Source organism: Pieris rapae, chromosome 1 (genome assembly GCF_905147795.1).
Source record: "Pieris rapae chromosome 1, ilPieRapa1.1, whole genome shotgun sequence".
In the NCBI taxonomy this organism is placed as follows: Eukaryota; Metazoa; Arthropoda; class Insecta; order Lepidoptera; family Pieridae; genus Pieris; species Pieris rapae.
In genome coordinates this window covers 10,493,804-10,513,068 of record NC_059509.1, presented here as the reverse complement: position 1 = coordinate 10,513,068, position 19,265 = coordinate 10,493,804, and the positions used below count along the sequence as shown (strand labels likewise).

Below are 19,265 nucleotides of genomic sequence, written 5' to 3'. Positions count from 1 at the left end.
TTCTATGGTATGTGAACACTAAAGCTTAAAAGACGCATTTAGCTTTTTCAGTTAAGAAAACTTAAAATGTTTCATAAAGCTCGTACGAACAAAAACTTTTAATTTCAACTTTAGGAATTATTTTCCCAGTAAAGTTAATGTAATAGTGGTTTGTTAAGGTACTTTTTATATTTTATTTATATTGGCGCCAGGAAGGGTGACTTAGTCGTGGTCAAGTCAAGAACTTACGTTTGCCATCATACAAAGTTATTTATTATATTAAATTATTGAAATATTGAAGGTATGTAGTTACATAAAATCTGTATGGTGACAAAGTATTGAAATAAAATCATTATGTTCAATTAGTGGTCCACCTAAGTCCTGGAACCAGCTCAGGGGGAGGTCATCACCTCCATGCCCCTGGATCCGCCGTTGGCTTAACTGTAGTTCTTCGTCTCATTCTGGCGAATCATGTTTATGCTGTGATGTAAGTAGAGTACTATGTAGATAAAATTAACTTTTTGCTATCGTAAATTCTTTACAAAAATCTTTTTTCTATATACTGTATGTATGTTTCAGTAAATAAGATTACTTTTAAATTACTTATAAGCCTTAAGTGAGGCTCGTAATGTTAAATGGTATGTGTATGTATAGTAAGTTCACAAATCTTTAAATAGTTAAAATCGGGTTCAAATGTGATCTTAATAGGGTTAGTTTAATGAGATTGCGGTAACTCACGCGGTTTCATTGGTATTTGTTAATCTAACTTAGTAACCAATCTTGAGATTAATGTTTTGAATCACACCAGAACAATTTGGCAGTTCAGATTTCGTTTTTAATTTAATAAATGTTTCGCGTATTTTTTTATAATATTTTTTAATAATCAGTTAAGTAAACAGTTCTAATTGCATTGTTCCGATTGTTGGCTTAACAATCCTGTAATAGGTCATATTCCGTTGCCAAATGAATTTAATTACTACCCCAAAAATAACGAGTTGTACTGAAAAGATCTACGAAAATCACGGTAGAACAATGAGAATTAACTTGCGGATTTTTCGTTTTCTTGCCCCCATTAAAAACAAAAATGGAATTGCAAAATTTAAATTGCCTTTGAAAAATCTTACGCAGCCGGCACGCGTACGAATAAAAAAACACAAAACAATAAACACCATTAAACGCGAACAAAAGGAGTAAAAGGCAAGTCGGGTGCACAATTAAAACAAGAAATAATAAGGAGTTGTAATAATAAGTATTATTATAAAGAGATGACAGGAGGGGACGGCGGGCACACCTGGCGGGCCACGCGACTCGGCGCCCTCGTCAAAGCTTCTGCCGATTATTTTTTTTTCTAAAGATGCACATTGCGGTAAGTCACTTCGTATAAGCTGTGGCGCTTAAATATTTTAGAAAACACATTTGAATTTAGAATTTGTGGTTTTTAGCATCATCCATGTTTGAATTTAGAATATGTATTTCTTCTATAATTTCATATCATGTTTTCTAAGCTATGTAAGCATACGTTTAAATTTAGAAAATCACTGTAGTATTCCAGTATATTCCATTTTTAAATTTAGAGCTACACTATTAAGTACTATTAATGCAGTTTGAATTTATTTGAATTTAGAATGTATGTACCTTCTACAGTTTCATATTATTTTTTCTATTAAAGTAAACTTTAAATTCATAAAATCCTTGTGATATTCTAGTACCTATATTCCATATTTGAATTGAAAATAAATTGACTATCATGCTGTGAATTTCTATTAATGTAGTAAGGCACTTCATATACCTAAGATATGGCGCTTAAAAATTTTACAAAACATTTAAACCCAGAACTTTATGGTCATTATTTGAATTTGGAATGTAGCGTCCTTATTTAGAATTTAGAAAATCAAAATAGTATATTCCATATTTGAATTTAGAGAAGCACTATCCAGTATCCACATCCATTTATATTAAAAATGATTTACTATTTAAATTTTTTATTTATTATAATATTTTATTTTTTTTATTTATGTAATTTGTTAAATGTAAACAAAGATACACTATTTAATAATAATATAATTGTAATATAAATCCAAAAGCGTGTAAAGTGTTGCTATGCCCCTCAACCCCAAATATGCATCTTCAATGAATTATTGTTCAAGTATTGTATGCACGCGTAACATGTTTTCGAAGTAAGTCACCACCATCTGTCTTTGCTCATGAGCACCTGGTTTTACATTTTTTAAGTATTGACACTCCCCTTCTGAGCAGAAATCTAAATAAGTAGATTGTTTTATTAAATTAAAAAGCGTATTTGAAATCTTCAATCCTTAAAGTGTATTTTAGTACTGTATTTGTATAACGACAAGTGCTTATTATTATCCTAGCCTTGAATTCAATTAAGTTAAACTAAAATGCGGTTAAGAGACATGACTCAGCAGTTTCGTACTGAGAAAATTCCACACCAAGCAGATGGAAATTACTCACGAGACGACGCAAATTGAATAGAGATACTGGGTACTTTGTGTGATACTGGCGTTAGTTTGATAGAAAAACGACGCGTTTTTTCGTTCCAATGAATTGTAATTTTAAATAAATAAATCAGTAGTATCTCTTTTTAGATCTGGGCCGCAGATTTCTGTATCTGTTTCATGTTCATTTGTCAATACATATGGCCAGTCATCCTCCCGTGCCTGACACACGCCGTTAACTTTTTGGGTCTTAAGCAATCCGGTTACCTCATGATGATTTCCTTCACTAATCGACCGAATGTAAATACACAGAAATAAAGTCCATTAGTACACAGCCGGGGATCGAACCTACGACCTCTGGTATGACAGTCGCACGCTTAAACAAGGCCCAATGCCCACTTGACTCAATAATTTTAAATATGCAAATTAATTACTTCCATTAATGGGATTGAAGAAAAGAGAGAAGAGTGGGTAGATAAAAACTAATGATGACACAAAGATAGCATAGAACATCACGAGACTTAATGCCAATAAGTAATTTAAGCTAAATTTATTAAAGAGGATATAAGAAGAGATAAAAACTTGGAGAAACTGATCGTGGCTAAGCCAAAAAATTGTGGCCGTTCACCAACCAGATCCACCGATCCAGCGAAAGAATCATCATGTCATAAGCGAGGCACTGGATAGAAACCGGTGGAAACACATAGTTCGCAGGTGCTTTCTTGCTGACCGAGACGCTCAGACATGATTGAAGAGAGAATTGGAACGTGTTATAAATTCTTTAAAATAATCTCGGTACCGCTCCATATGTATGTCTGTATGTTTTCATATTAAGTGTTACACGGCAACTTAGGTGCCAACACTTCACGCGTCGTCACTCATGATAAAGGCAAGTTTTAAAGTTTTCACATTAACACCAGGCAATTAAGTTTCAAGAAAGTTCCGTCGCTCCAGAATCTGATAATTAAAATTTCTTCCCATTTGTTGCCAAGTGTGGAACAAATCGAATTTTATCAACATGTCGCTACTCCCTTCGAAGACACTCTTCTTAAAGCCACAGCATCGTAATTGGCGTTGACATCTCGAACTGAAATTAGGCGGTAATTTTTATGGCTCCAAGAAGTTAGATAGAGATGGTACTCCGGGCCATCGCTTGCAATTGTATACAGTGAAAATTCGGCCCCACATTGAGTACTGTTCTTATGCTTTATCTATACAAGTATTTAACATTATTTTATTTATAATACGCCTTTTTACCGAAGTTTTCTACCTCTCTCGCTCCAATCTAATTTCAAGATGAAGCAAAGGAGCACTTTGTTCGCCTTTTTCTCTTTCAAGGCCTTTTCATCTTAAACCACATTCTTAAAAATATTTACACTAAAATTTCATACATTATCATAACTAATTCAATTTCTATACATAACTATAGATAATGTATTATTAAATGTGCCATAAAACACTAGTGAGTCAACTTAAAAACTTCTTTAACTGTTTGTAAAAATATTACGTATGTATGAGCAGAGTTAGCTTCTGCGAGCGACTCACATCCCTGAGGTCGTAGCTTCGATCCCCGGCGGTGCACCAATGTTCTTTCTATATGATTATTGAACATTCGCTCGAACGGTGAGGAAACCAAAAAGTCTACGGCGTTTGTCAGGCACAGGTGGCTGATCACGTACTTGCCTATTAGAGAAATCTGAGGCCAGAACGTAAAAAAGTTGTATCGCTCACGATCTATTTATTTATTATGTAATCAATATATAATATAATTAATTATTAATTATGAAGATTACAAAATGCTCACATATAAATGTACCAGGCGGGCAGAACTCGCAAAGAGATCTAACTAAGTACATCATTGCAGGTTTACATTTTACATAATACCATCACGAGCCCGCATCTAACGTATAATTACAAACGGTATCTTAAGTCTTTAATCGCAGAGTCGCATCTCTACAACTCCACGGCTTAATGGAGAGGCGACTCGCAGTCTTTCAGCATTTGTGCGCCTTTTAAAATTTCCTTTTTACCGGTTGCAACTCTAAATGTACAAAACTCATGTTTTACCAACGTGTGTGCCCTTAATTAGCGGGGATTGTGTGTTTTATCTGTGGCAAACGGGTCATTCTTTTGCTGTATAAATCGTTTGTTTGCTTTAGATAATTTAACTATTTGGTACGCAACTTTTCGTATTTTAAATTGTACAATGGATGCAACTTTCTAAACTGAAACGTCATTTCTAACGGACATTGTTAATGGAAGTTGTAAAACCTTTCAGATTGTAATGTATCTGAATAAAACAAAATGTATGCGTTCTTTGAGAAAAATGAGAAAGGGTTTAAAAGTAGACTTAGCCGACTTGAATACAATTTTTTTGTATCGAAAAGAAAATAGACAAGTCCTAACATAGAGCACACAAGAACGTACTAAACAATAACCCACTAACGAAATTAAAAAGTATGCAACCTCATTTTCCAGAACCTCCATGCTCCATTACTTAAACTGCATCTTTTTAAATGCTCTGGTTGAATGCGCGCGGTCCTTGAATCGGTTTAGAAAAATAAAAAAAAGAAAACACACGCATGGCGTCCTATTGTGCGCAACACGAAGGTAGATCTCATTAAGGGAACGTTCGGAATTAAGAACTGCGATGAAGCGGAGTCTTAGCGATCATTACCGCCGCTGACACCTTTATACTCTGTGAAATTTATTTTTTACTATTTTCTTTTTTTTTTCAGTTGCCAGTTTTAGATTTCTGCGACACTTGTAACGTATTTCGTTATGACCTAAACTATTTTAATGATGTACACTTTTGTGAAGGCTTTAGAATAAGATTAGATTTTCAGTGATTTTTTAAAGATTTGTATACGTCATTTGGATAGTTAATCTTGATTTATGAACTAATGCAATTCATACTGGAACCGACAAGATATTTTAGACATCGAGTGAACAAAGAATAACAAACGTTTCACCTACAACTAGAAAATTTAATTAGCTTTTGTATTAAATAAAGTACTCAATTACTAGATAAAAATCTGTCTACATTAATAAGTCTATGCAAAATATTATCTAGCATACCTGAGTGCCCACTTAGGACCTACACTGGCCACTTAACGAATAATTTTACTAAAAATTCTTTTATTTATATCTATGCTCTCTCACTTCCCTTTGAAAAAGACGGTTTGTATAAAACAACGATTCATAATATTTAAAAACATTCTAAATTGAATAAAAAATTTACATTTGACTTGATTATAAAATAAAAGGACTACTTGGCTTTGAGTTTCTAAGCTCAAAGCTATTAATTTGGTCAGTATATTTTAAAAAAGCTTCCGGTTCCTGTGAAATTAAATGATTTTGTACGAGTAGTGTATATAACTGGTTTTAAATCTGGAATTGTATAGGAAAAACACCTATTGTATGGCCATCATGGTTTATGATACCAAAAACGAATACTTATTGAACAAAAAATGTATTATTCTATTAGTGATTATTTGCGTATTTTTTTAATTAAAATTAAAATTATATTACTACTAATGTTTGTAACTTTCATGTAAAATTCCTTTAAACAAATTTGTAATAATAATAATAATTAATTCTTATAGTATCGTTTAATGGAGATATTTAAAAAAATAGTTATTTATTTTTAAAACACAAATATACTGGTATTAACAATATTCTTAACCTACGTAATAATAATAACAATAAAAAATAATAAATAGAAAATTTAAAAACAAATTAAAAATTTTTGGACTCTGAGTCAAATCTATCGCTGGCAACATTTCCTCGCTGTATTACAATACATTTTCCTAATGAATACCAGATTTGTGGCAATAGATAGATTGTTTTTTAAGACACTACGTTCTTAATTCAACATCTCAACTATGACCGCAGTTAACGATAGGTCAAATAATAGATATATTTGTTTTAATACCTTTAAGAAGTTTTAACTCTATATACATTATGAAATTACATTTTCTTACCTTTTAAAGAAAATATGCGTTGTGTGATTGTCCAGTGGTGAAGAATCTGTAAAAGAGTAAATTCACATCAAACAAACAATATAGTGGCGTAATATTTATAATATTATCTTCTTCTAAATAATAAAATTAGTTTTTTTTTCAATTTTTAACTTCAGCCTTAATAATAATATATTGTTGAAAATTTAATTTAAATAGAAAATCTTAATAATAATATTAGTTTCCATACAAAGTAACGACATTAAATTAATAATTCATATCTAATTTTCTCATCCACCAGACCTAAAAATCTTTTTCGAAGTTCACACTTACTCCAGTCTAACCAATTGCAACAACTTAATTTTACCTTCATGTAGTTTAATAAGCTATAAAAATCAATAATCGTCTAATGGCAAACAGTTTAACCAATTTCTTAATGACACTGGAATATAACGTAAATGCGTAATAGCTATGTACTAGTAGCTGTAATAGCGTTTAAGATACAGACTTAGATATATACTTAGTAATGTTTGTTTTAAGTAAAATAAACTAAGTAAAGTATTTATTAGTCATTAAAGCTGGCCGGTGAAATACTAAAAATCTTTTAAGTGTACAAAAATTAAATATGAATACAAAAACGACATCTATTGACGAAAATACGAATTAAAGGTAACAAAACAAAAACGTTACTTTGTTTTTTGTATGTTATCTTTGCTTCGATATGTAAACGTAGATAAATCACGAATACCTTAGCGAAGGCATTACTTCTAACTTTTACGTTTAATGTTACTTAACTAATCAATACTTGTGTATATACCTACAAAATTTGCCAAAGAGCTTTCTATACAAACTTTAACCCCGCCCACGTCTTAGACCCACCCACTAAGCTCGAGATGGGGAGTCTTATGACCTACTTTCCCATTGGCCGCTATAAATAATACTTCTTTAAATTACGCTCATTGTTCGAATGCATAGTTTGCTTTTGAGGTTTCGTACGAATTACGTCCTAATCAGTTGAAGTATAGTTGTATTTTATGTTTTTAAATACACTTTTAATGTTAGGTTTATTTCGGTATAAGGTGCTACAACTTACAACTTCACTTACAAACCGCTATACCTTGGAGATGTTCTCCAAGTATAGGTTCGAAATTCAAAATTAAGTAAAGCAAGTTTCTATGTGCACATTACCACCAAGCTTGTAAATTTTCTATTTTTAAAAAGTTTTATAAAAAAAGGTTTTTTAATATATTTTTTTATACAGAACTGTGGCCTAATAGACGGCACGTTTGTCCTAGAGATTCCTGTTCAACCGCCGCATAGATGATTCCAAATTAAAATGTCTAGGGAAGATTCTATCTAAGTAAGAAGGTAAGGATAATTTATAAGAAGCTAAAATGTTGAAAACCATTACTTGAATCTAAATCTTTTAAAATCAAATGAAATTTAAATGACCAACCAAAACTAGCGTCCACATACAAAGAAACAAATTAATATAATTATTTCAAAGAGCAATATTTATTAATTAAAATTAATTTATCAATTTGGTTTTTTTGACAATGAATGTTCTTAAATTCTTAAAATCAAATGTAACTTTTTATATTTATCTGGTATGTTTTCTATTTTATGTATTGTCAATATATAACAATAGAATAGGCAAACATTTATAACTAAATTCTAAGAAAAGAATCAACCAATCGTGTGCCATTTCCGCTGGCGTCTTGCCACGCCCCCTTTCTTAGAAGTTTACACCCACACACGTCTTAACACACCTACCTACTCCTAGTAACCATTCAAAAACAATACCTACGTACAGTTATTCAAATCTGGAAATAATTTCATATATTTAAATAATTAAAAACGCTCAACGCAAGTGATATTTGATTTTGTTCACAATTATTGTTTGCTTAGGCAAAAGTGGTGACATCTCTTGGGAGAGTTTAGTATCAAAAAACATTATTACCGAATACCTAGTAAATTTCTTTGCTAAATATTAATGTTAACGTTTTCCTATTTTATTATAATATATTTCTTAATTTTAAAACTTATATTCATTACTTGAAATTATTAGCATAAAAGAGCCACCTATGAGCAAAGATATAAAACTGTGCGCTTGCGCAGATTTGTGGCGCCATCTATGGTGTACCGCCAGAACTTACTTGTAAGAATTTAAGCTTCTTAATTTGTACGTTAGATGTCAGTTGAAATAATCATGATATAAAACCTAGTATTTTGTAAGTATTTCGCATTTTTATTGCAATATTTAAATAGAACAAAAAAAATTTCAATACTTTTTAATTTTCTGACGTTATGCAAATTTGTACTATTTGTTTCATGAATTTGAAAACGCCTGGTAAAATTTTATAGCAAATGTTGCGTTGTTCAATTTTAGTTTAAAATTTTTCGGCAATTTGAAAACAATGTTTTTTAATCTAAATGGGCGTGTTCGGTATATTGTATAGGCAATGCGTTTGAATAGAAATACTACACCGTTTTTATGAAAACTACAAAAACAATTTACGAGAATTATTATAGACTAACCGGCTGAATATTTAGATTTATAAATCTAACTATCTAGGGGATGATTTAGGGCGAAATCGAAGTCCTGCGTCTAAAATGCTTTTGACATACGAGAGTCATACTTAGAGGTACCTAAGTGTTGAAACGTAATCTTAGGGTAGGGAGGACACTTCAGATGACTAGACGTTGAAAGTGGTGTTAGTCTAAACAATCTTTTTGAGGTTTAAATTACTTTTTCAAGAGACGCATTGTATATTATGACCAACTGCGCCACTGCATCAAACTCAATCATTCGCACCTATATTTTAATTACCAATAGAAAATATTTCTTAATATTTTAATATTGAGAAAATATATCCGCTTGTAATTGACATTGACGTTTTAAATCTTTGACATTATTGGATTTTTCTTTTATATATTTAATTAATTACCTGGCAAACGGCCTGTAAGAATTGCTATCTGAATGCAGTGTAATTTAAGAACTGTTTCTTGAGACTTATGCAACACAAAGAAAAGTTTTTGATGTAGTCTGTGTTTTAAAATATACACTACTTAAGGAATATGATAATAAAAGAGTTATAATTTTTCTTGGCCTAAGATCGCGTATGTTTCTTTGATAATTTTATAGATAAGAGGAAAGGGAAGGTTAGAAACCTTGCCATGATTATAGAATAAAACTTTCCTACCGATAAAATTGAAATGGGTGTATATTTTAACCTTACAATATTTTTTATATTACTTTCTAAGTTACAATAAATAGTAGAGATAATTGCAGATATAGAACACACTGAATTATCGTAAAAAAATAACAATAACATGTATATATAAATGCTAGATATTTTAATATTACTCCTTACCGTAGATAATAATTAAAATAAATATTTGGTGGAGTTTCACATTATGTCCAGCCACTTAAAAGGAAGAAAACAAAAAAAGAAAACCAAAACAATAATAATTTATTTTGAAATACCAACATAAAAAATAAACAATAAATTAACTTAACTACTACATCACACTTACTAAACAATAAATATAAGTACACAGCAAAAACACGTATCCGACGGAAGCGCAACTACAGAGCAACTTAACTAAAACAGAAAAGTCTATAAACTAAAGAAAATAGCTTAGTATATGAAATTAGGCACCTTGGTCCAATGGTTATTTACGTCCGGAACTATGCGAAATTCTTAGTCCATAAAAATCACAATTGTCCGAAACTTAAACTACACTTAAAAAGTATACGGCAGCCAGTCTCAAATAATTATTTCTAAATCCTTAATATTAATTCAACGCTTATCCATTATTTTATCATCAAATGCTCACTTGTCGTTCGCTATTTAAAAAAAATAAACTTTAAATAAAAATATTTTTCAATAACGCCCAAACCTTTAATCTCTTACAAATGTAACCGACGTAAATATTAAAAATTTAGCAAAACTTTTTTATCCACTGCCAACAGTTAAGGTTTAAAAAATCGGGGAAATTTAGCCTAAAAATATCTTCGATTAGACGCGGTTAGAATTTTTAAATTTTAATTTTGTCTTATTAAATTTACAATCACAAGAGCACGAGGAACGTGTATTGCGCCGCGCGGCCCGGCCGGCCGCCGCGACTTCAGACGGACGACTGAGACTGCTCGCGGCCCACCGCGCTACCACCCTGCTTACTTCCCCCCCTCGCCCCGCGCACCGCGCACCCCGCCACTACCCCACAGCCTGCTTTGCCGCGCCTCTCTCGCCGCGGGGCCGACTTCGTTACGAGCCACTTGTAATCGGCGCGCGATTTTTCCGCCTTAGACAAATTAGGCGGGCCGGGACTCGCAATACTCAAGCTTTCTTTGGGCGGCTTCTTAACCTTCAAGACATTTCTTTTGTTCACGCCTTACTTTCCTATGTAACGAACTTTAGCTACGTAACCCGTAAACAACGCAATACTTGTGTGGACAATGGGTATGAAGTGGGAATTAAAATTTTTCGACAAAGCGATAATGTAACAATACTTTTTTAAAAATAAATTATCGGTACTTCTGTGTTATGGCGGCGGGCTGTTTTATTTTTAAATGGCATTTAATCGTCACTTTCACTCTCAGCGATACCGAGGCCGGGTTAATTGTAAATAAAATTCAATCATTCGCAAAAAATCCGCGTAATCGGCATCGACAATATCAATGAGAGATACGTATTTAAAAGTTAAAACGCATTTTATGCATAATAATGAATGTCGTTGGTAGAATATTTTTATTCGTTTATTTTTATAACAACATATGTTTTACATTTCACGCAATTAATTTCAATGTCAGCTTTATGATTGATTCATCTGATGTCTTTTTTAAGGTTTTTGAGTTAACTTAAAATAAAATAAATGGCGCTACCGTTTTGAGTCTGGGCTACTATGTACCTATTTCATGATCATTTTTCGATCTAATGGGCAATCAGCCTCCTGTGCCTGACACACCCAATCGACTTTTTGGGTCTAAGGCAAGCCGCTTTCCTCGCGAAGTTTTCCTTGACCGTTCGAGCAAAAATTAGATGCGCATAGACAGAAAGTCCATTGATGCACAACCGGGGATCGAACCTGCGACCTCAGCTGAGATTTTCACGCTGAAGACAACACTGGTTTAATTTTGAAATTACTTAATTAACTTACTGTATATATTCAGATATATTTCGTCATTATTATATTGGCATAGTACTGTAAGGATAGTGTAAGTATATTTGCGAATAAACTAAAGATTCACTAACAAAACTAAGCACTAAGTTTGACTCCGGTACGTCAAAAATCAGTTCGGTTTGGACTTATGGAAGTCATAGCTTGTGCCAAATCCCGTTTCTGTTACGATGTATTTTTAAGGGTTTAGAAACTGTGTCTAACGACTAACGGGCAGTTATGTTACTTGCTAGACTGAAATAAACAGACGTGTTATAAATACGGACCACAGATAAGAGATTTAGTAATTTTTGCGTCTGTTTTATTAAGACAAAGTTCTGTGGTTTTAAATACAAAGCTATAAGTATTTTGCTGGGATTCTAGGTTAACGTTCTCATTTTAAATAACAAGGACCAAAAGTTTGGTTTTGTAAACCAAAATTCATCCATATTTTTTTAACAAACGAAACTTTTGTAGATTGAATAAAACCATCTTAAGTAATAGCAATAATATAAATCTAATTACAGCTTAACAAAGGCAAAATAATTAAAACATAAATTGCAATTAAATCTATACAGAAATCATAATTCACCAAACCAAAAATTTCAATCTAAAATTATAATAAAAACAATCAAATTAATTATTCTTTCTCCTCGGTCCAGAGATAGGTCACTGACCTCTTGATTTTAACGAGGCATCGATTTGGAAAATCTGTGATTTCGTTTTTTACAGCAACTTTTTTATTTGCCTGTGCTTTTTTTTACAGGAAGTTTAGAAATGTCATTCAAAAAAGAGCTGGTCGTAGAAAAAAGATTTGCTTTTTTTAGTCCGCACAATCCAAAACATTTTGGAAATTAAAGCAATGATTTTAAAATAAGAATGATTTACATGATAATCATTTCATTGATTTTTCCAAAATTACGATGAACTTTAATGATATGTTTTCAGATTTAATTATGAGTTAGATATTTTTAATTCTATTGTTTTAGAATCATTTTCTAATAAAAATTTCTGACATTTTGTGTTTTTTTTTTAAAGTTAAAATGTCAATAACATTAACTAAATTAACTCAATCAAACAAAAATTTCAAACAATTAAAAAGATATTAAAAAAATAAAGAATAAAAAGCACGACTTAATACACAAATAAAACACTTTTAAATAAACACTTATACATTATAACACATTTACCTGGAATAATTTTACACTATTCTTCCAAAAATCACGAACTTACGCTAAATTATCTAAAAATCCCAAGAACATCACAAATAAGCTATATCCAACATCTAAACCGATTACTTTGTACAAAGTTTCTAAATATACACAAACACGTTAAGTTTTTTCACTTAAAAGTACGACAAAAAGTCCTGAACACTTTCCGATTAAATTTTGAGATTAACAAACGTAAGAAAAATAAATAAAATTGTAAAACTTGATGGAGGAACTAATACCGCTTACAGACTATGCGGCAAACGAGCCGAATATTTACATTGAAGAAAAAAAAATGAGGTCAATCGGAGGTTACGGGCAACGCAGCCGGTCGGCATGGGCCGCGACGGGATGTGGCATTCTAGTCCTCAGTCGCCCTCCGCGCCCTTCCGCCCCTCTGGCGCCCGCCGCGGGACCGCCGAAAACCACGTGCGCACTCACGAAAGAGATCCCTAGCCGCGAAACGCCCGCGTGCGATAGGGACGGCACTATTCTTTTTTCAATTTACTATATTTGCTGATTTTTATTATTTTTTCGCATTTCGATATTTTATTTTTTAGTTGATGCGCTCCGCAACTCACCTGTTGTGCTTGACCCGTTTCGATCTGTCGACTGATCACATGATCGACGGTTATAGATGTTTTTTTATGGCTCGTGGCCACCGCATATGTACGCATTTCTACAAATAGAGAAAATCAACAGCTAACCGGCGTCAACTAAAAAGTTTCTAAAATAAGAACGCGAGTATTACTTTAAAACGTTTCAAAACAAGCGATGAAATTTCGTTCAAAAAGTTCTAAATGGTTATGTATACCTTAGTAAATTAAACAAACAATTATAGTATAAAAAATAAATTTTAAGCTTGAAATATAAATAGAATACGTTATAGATATAAACATAAAAACAGTACATTATAATTTTGTAATGTGTGCTGCCGTAAGAGGCAGCGGTGGATAGCGGAACTAAATTGAGCGACACCAGCGCACCTACTATTTGCGATACAAATTGGAACTATTGCTTGGTTCATTTCTAACGCGTAGTTTATTTTGCTTTTTTTCTCTTTTTTTAATCGTGAAAGTGCAACGTTCACTTCGCTGGGCATTCAACGGGCATTTTCGTTCACGTTTTCTTTTTGGTTTTCATTGGTTTTTCACAGACGTTTTGATCATGTCACGGAATTGGCGTGTATGTAACATACATTGTTACTACTCGGGAATGTTAACACCTGAGTTGACAATTGGCAATCGATATTGGGAAAATAGTTTAATATTTGTTTTTACATTAAAGGTATTTTATTTAATAAGATGTTTCTAGATATTGATAATAGATGGCGTTAGGAGTATCGTTTAATTGCGATTATGATATTGTTTGATATAAAAGGTAAACTTGCAATTTAAAAAAAAATAGGTGCAATCATTATATATTTACTATATCTAAAAAATAAAACAAATAATAATTTGAGATCAGCTACAACATTGTAAATTTACGGCTACGAAGTGCTACGTGCGTAGGAGTAATGCTACAATGTTTCGTAGCAAATATTTGCGTGCGTATTTCTGAGAATTGATGGTTGTATTAAATCGAACTTTTTAAATTTCCTGTGCATTTCACTGCTTTTTATGTTTTTAAAACACGACATATTATAAATTTTCTAATTATAGGACAGACTATGTGTAACTAAAAAGTCAAATGAATTCATGGCGCTGCAACCTTATGAGGTCTCAGATTTGTGTATCTGTTTGATGATCATTTTTCAATCTAATAGGCAAACAGGTGATCCTGTGCTTGATGCACTTGTTGACTTGTGTTTGACCGAATGTTAAATGCGCACATAGACAGTCTCGTATGAGAGTCGCACGCTGAAGCTACCAGGTCAACACTGCTCACTTATGTGTTCTTTTCCAGCATTTTTTTATGGGATTTTTTACATGACTATTGAAAGGATAAAACATTTTTTTTTATTAAACACATCACTCTTCTATTTCTTCCAGTGCCATGGTAGGAAATTTGATTTAAATAATTAGTAATAAAAACTTTTCAAAATTTAACTAAACTAAATAACTAATAAATAATAAATTTCATAAGTAATAAATTTAACTGAAGACAGGAGAATTATCTGATATTAAGTGATGCCGCCGCCCATGGAGCCTCAGATTGCCAGAAGGTTTTTCGGAAGGAATTGTTACACTCTTTCTTTTCTCTTAAGTCGATTTGGCCGATTCAGTGGGCCGCTGGTTCCACATAGTAGTAGCGCGGGACAAAAACCGCCTCAAATAATTCTCATTTGTGAAACGACGGCTGTTGAGGTGATACGAGTGGTATTTTGTATTCTGCCTTGACGTCCGATATTGAAACTTAGTTGCACGTTTCTTCAGTACCAAGTCAAACTATGTTAAATCGCTTAAAGTCGTTCGACGTTTTTTAAACTATAACAGTCACTAAGGGGAACATAATTTATGAGACAGAAACAAATGTACTCTATTCTATTATATACAATGTCTTTTCAGAATTCCCTACAATACATTATAGTCGTAAACGAGTTCCTTAGGTGGGAATTGTTAACAATAAAACGTTCGTGACAATCGATATTAAAAGATTTATCAATTATTTAATGAACACTCTTCAACGCTAAAAAGTTTTGTAATAAATCATATTATAATAATAGTTATTATAAATTCTATTTAAAACACTGGGTCACTCTGCATCTTCTATCGCATTAACCTTTAAGTGTGTTTAAAGGAGTTGTTCATCGGACATAGAAACCGAATATGAAACCACCGTATCACAATTCGTAAGATACAAAATCAGCTGTATTTTCTTAATTTCAACACAATAAACACTACTTATCCAGTGCTGGATATATACTGAGGAGGGTTGATATTAAAAAAAAGCATTGTTAAGCACCTTTGTTAACTAACCCGCATTGTTTTTTTGTTATTTTATATATAAATTTCCCAATATCTCCGACGCTAGTGCGGGACATACATTAAGAAAAAATCCGCATTGTTAGAGAAACCATACTAGTAATAATTACCTAGTACATTACCAATTTGATACATATTAGTAAATGGGAAATTCACAAAATACGACGAAACGTTATTATAAAAGAATACTATTTTTGTGTCTTACGGACGAACGCGTATAAGAAACATCTTTGAATCAGTAACATTATTACGCGAACAATTCCACATTAAAGATGCCACTTAACCTTTTTTAAATGGCTCTCCATAAAAAGAAATACAAATCACCGCCTTAGGGCTCATACACACCTTAACGGCTGTAACAAGGAGCTAACTTCGTTTTTATAGAGACACCTTAATGCAAACGCTTACAGGCAACTTATATGTGGGATTTTTTATAGCGCAAAGTTTTAATCTTATTGTCTACTTTATTACACGTACATAAAGAACAAATTCCCTTAAACCTTGTTAAGACGCGAGAATCACCGATAGATAAAAACTTTAAGCCCCGATCCGTTTAAAAAGATCGTATCTGAATTATTTGCATGCAATTCTCAATCTAATTTCCTTGAAGTAGCGATTGAATTTCTCTGTAACTTTAAGTGTATTTACGTATAAATTGTTAGCGTATTAAAATGTCGTACATTTTGTTTGGAAATATCGTGAAATGTCCTTTTTGATGTGTTTGGTGAAAGCATTGTTCTTTATAATGTTAGGAGATAAATGAAGACAGTTTATAGCATCTATGAGACCACAATTTGCATGAAAACAAATTGAACTTTTTTATTTGTCGGTTTTATTTTTACCATAAACCGAATCGGACGTTATTTTAACATTCTAATTCAGGTGAGACTTTACTACATTGGTTTATTCAGGGCGAATCGACCGAGTCTTCAATTGAAGCCGAGTCTCGAAAAAAAAAAACAGTGAACCTAATAAAGGCCTGGGCTTTAGATTTCTATATCTGGGATATGATCATTAATCTAATAGGCAAGTAGGTAGTCAGACTCCGCCTGACACACACCGTCGACTTTTTGGGTCCAAGGCAAGCCTGTTTCTTCACAATGATTTTCTTCACCGAATCCAATATTAAAGCGCATAGAAAGTCCATTGATGCACTGCCGGGGATCGAACCTCCGATCTCAGGGATGACAGTCGCAAATATATAATACAAAATTAATTCTTACACAATTATTTCAAAAAGTTCTAAACTCGCAAATTCATAACAAAACCCATATCGAATGAAACTTTTTAATAAAAAGACGTTACAAAGAGCTTTTGTTTGAAGACTGTGAAAGAAAGGGTAATAATCTACAAAATGAGCCAGCAAGTAACGTTTGTTAACAACAAAAGAACTTAGAGGGGATTGTGGTTCTTTCGCCGCTAACGAATCGCTCCCAAATATTAAGTCTTAAAAGTTCATGCAAAGGAAACTGTAGATTTTTAATCGGGACGGCTGTTCCGAAGTTTTGGTGATTGCTAATTAGCTATGCTTGAACATTTTTAACTCGAGTCATTTGAATGTTGAGAAATGTTGGTCTTGTGAGAGTGCGTCTCACTTCCCTGAGGTCGTAAGGTCGATCCCCGTCTGTGAACCAATGGACTTTCTATAAACACATTTAAATTCGCTCGAACGCAAAGGGAAAATGATGGTGGTGTATGTACCTTATATAAAGACGAGTTTATGATTCGAGAATTCAAAATACCTGAAAATAGTCTAATAGTCAAATCAGCTCTCATAAAAATAAACAATTTTTTTTTAACATACTTAATTCTGTCTCATATCTGAGGTTATTTTTAATTTGTTTCTCATGTTACTCGTCTTTAGCGCTATCAATATAGAAAACGTGGTTTGATAAAATTTATAATACAGGTCTCCATCTCCTAAAATCTATTTCATGTATTTAATTATCCAAGTTTACCACGTCATACATAATACTATACGGTATATGTTATCTTATCTAAACTGTATGACATTTTGGTAAAGAAATGTTACAATTTTTATAAATAAAATATAAATAAATACTCGTAATATTTGTTAATCATGAAAAAAATTACCAGAAAAACAGCAGATTAGGTTTTAAATAGGCTAACAATGCTTTCTCTAAAACTGTTCAGTATTTCAATTCGAATGAAGTTGGTTAGGTTAGAATGTGTTTTAATAATTTGAATACTGCCGCGAATTAAGGACCAATATACATTTATACACTTGACGGCACACACACACACATTGGTCGTCAATAAATCACTGTGCCCACAAGTACCTATATTACGAATGTCGCCGGCTAATTTATAGTGAACTTTCAATTTGGCAAACGCTGCCCTTCCGTAAATCTCTGGACTATAACTACTCCTTGCGGTCACCCGCTTGACCAAACACGCCGTTTATCCAATTCCAATTACATTTGAAAGCCTAGAAGATAAGACTGTATTTTATCATATAGGCAGAGTACGTATCAGTCATTGAATGAGGCTACATGAATGAGTCATTGAATAAGGCGACATTTTTATGTAAGGCAACGGACACGAGGCTCATGGATCATGGATAGTGTCAATACCAGAGGGCTCGCGAGTGCGTTGCTGGCCTTTTCTAAATTGGTGCGCTCTTTTCTTGAACTTGTGACTCGCTGTGTAAATCCAGTACATTTAAGGCTAAGTTTAGTTTCACAATCATAAATGCCTATACATCCAAAATATATATTAGTTCTTGAGTATGTCTTAACTTAATTACAGACACGGTTAACTAAAATCTAATCTATCGCTATTTTTGGATTGCTTTGTTCCGTTCTGGCTAACTGTATCCGCCCTGTGTTGGAAAGGGAGCAGTGCACAGTATTGAAGAACATAACTCTTTGATAACGATCGGAATTAACGTAAAAAATGCACTCTCGATAAACACAAATGATACGATTACGTCACGAGGCTCATGACGTCATAATTGGCCGATACAACCTTCACCCAATAATCGGACCGGCGGGAGCGCGAAAAAAGCGCGTTATTTTTAACGTTAAAACGAAATAAAAGAGTAATGAGTTATTGATTCGTCGGCGGGGTCATTGACCGGTAATGTCAGTGTCAAGGCCGGTGCGAGTGTTAATTTTTTAATGTGTGCACTTTTTCCACGTTTTATTAATGAACGTGTTGTTGTGACCTCATCAGTAATTGTCTGAGTGTGAAGCACGTTAAATTGTGAATGCATATCAGATTTTTGCATTTAGAAAATACACTTGCCTATGCGATATTTTTATTGCTCCCCAAGCGGGGCAGACTGGTTCTCATTCCACTCCGACACATCGTGTTTCTATTGCCTTGAGGGTTCCAGTTGAGAGCTTGCTTGGTGGCTTAGTTTCCTCCGGAGCATGGCCCATTTCCACTTTCTGCATTTTATAGACCGTCCAAGTAGGCCAATCGGCCATCCCATAGCTGATGATTAGATATTCTCTCGGGCCAGAATATTCCAAGAATTTGAGTAAGAAACTTCAACTGAGCGTTTTCAAGGCATTTCCGAACCAATTCGACTTAGGTTCCTTCAAGAAAAGA

The 19,265-nt window shown here is 33.0% G+C and overlaps 1 protein-coding gene across 3 annotated transcripts in view; it reads right to left on the bottom strand.

Annotated features, from left to right (window-relative positions):
• Positions 1-13,108, bottom strand: part of LOC110994311 (homeobox protein prospero) — an 81,401-nt gene extending 68,293 nt beyond the window's left edge. Inside the window, exons 1-2 of one of the 3 annotated variants that reach the window (XM_045628635.1) lie at positions 12,748-13,108; positions 6,419-6,464 (exon numbers count right to left, since the gene is read on the bottom strand). The gene's annotated coding sequence lies outside the window, so the exon portion shown is untranslated. Of the gene's footprint in view, positions 1-6,418; positions 6,465-10,056; positions 12,501-12,747 lie in introns of those variants that run through there. The other 2 variants (XM_022260868.2, XM_045628641.1) reach the window with 2 other exon arrangements.
• Between the last annotated feature and the right edge of the window lie 6,157 nt (positions 13,109-19,265).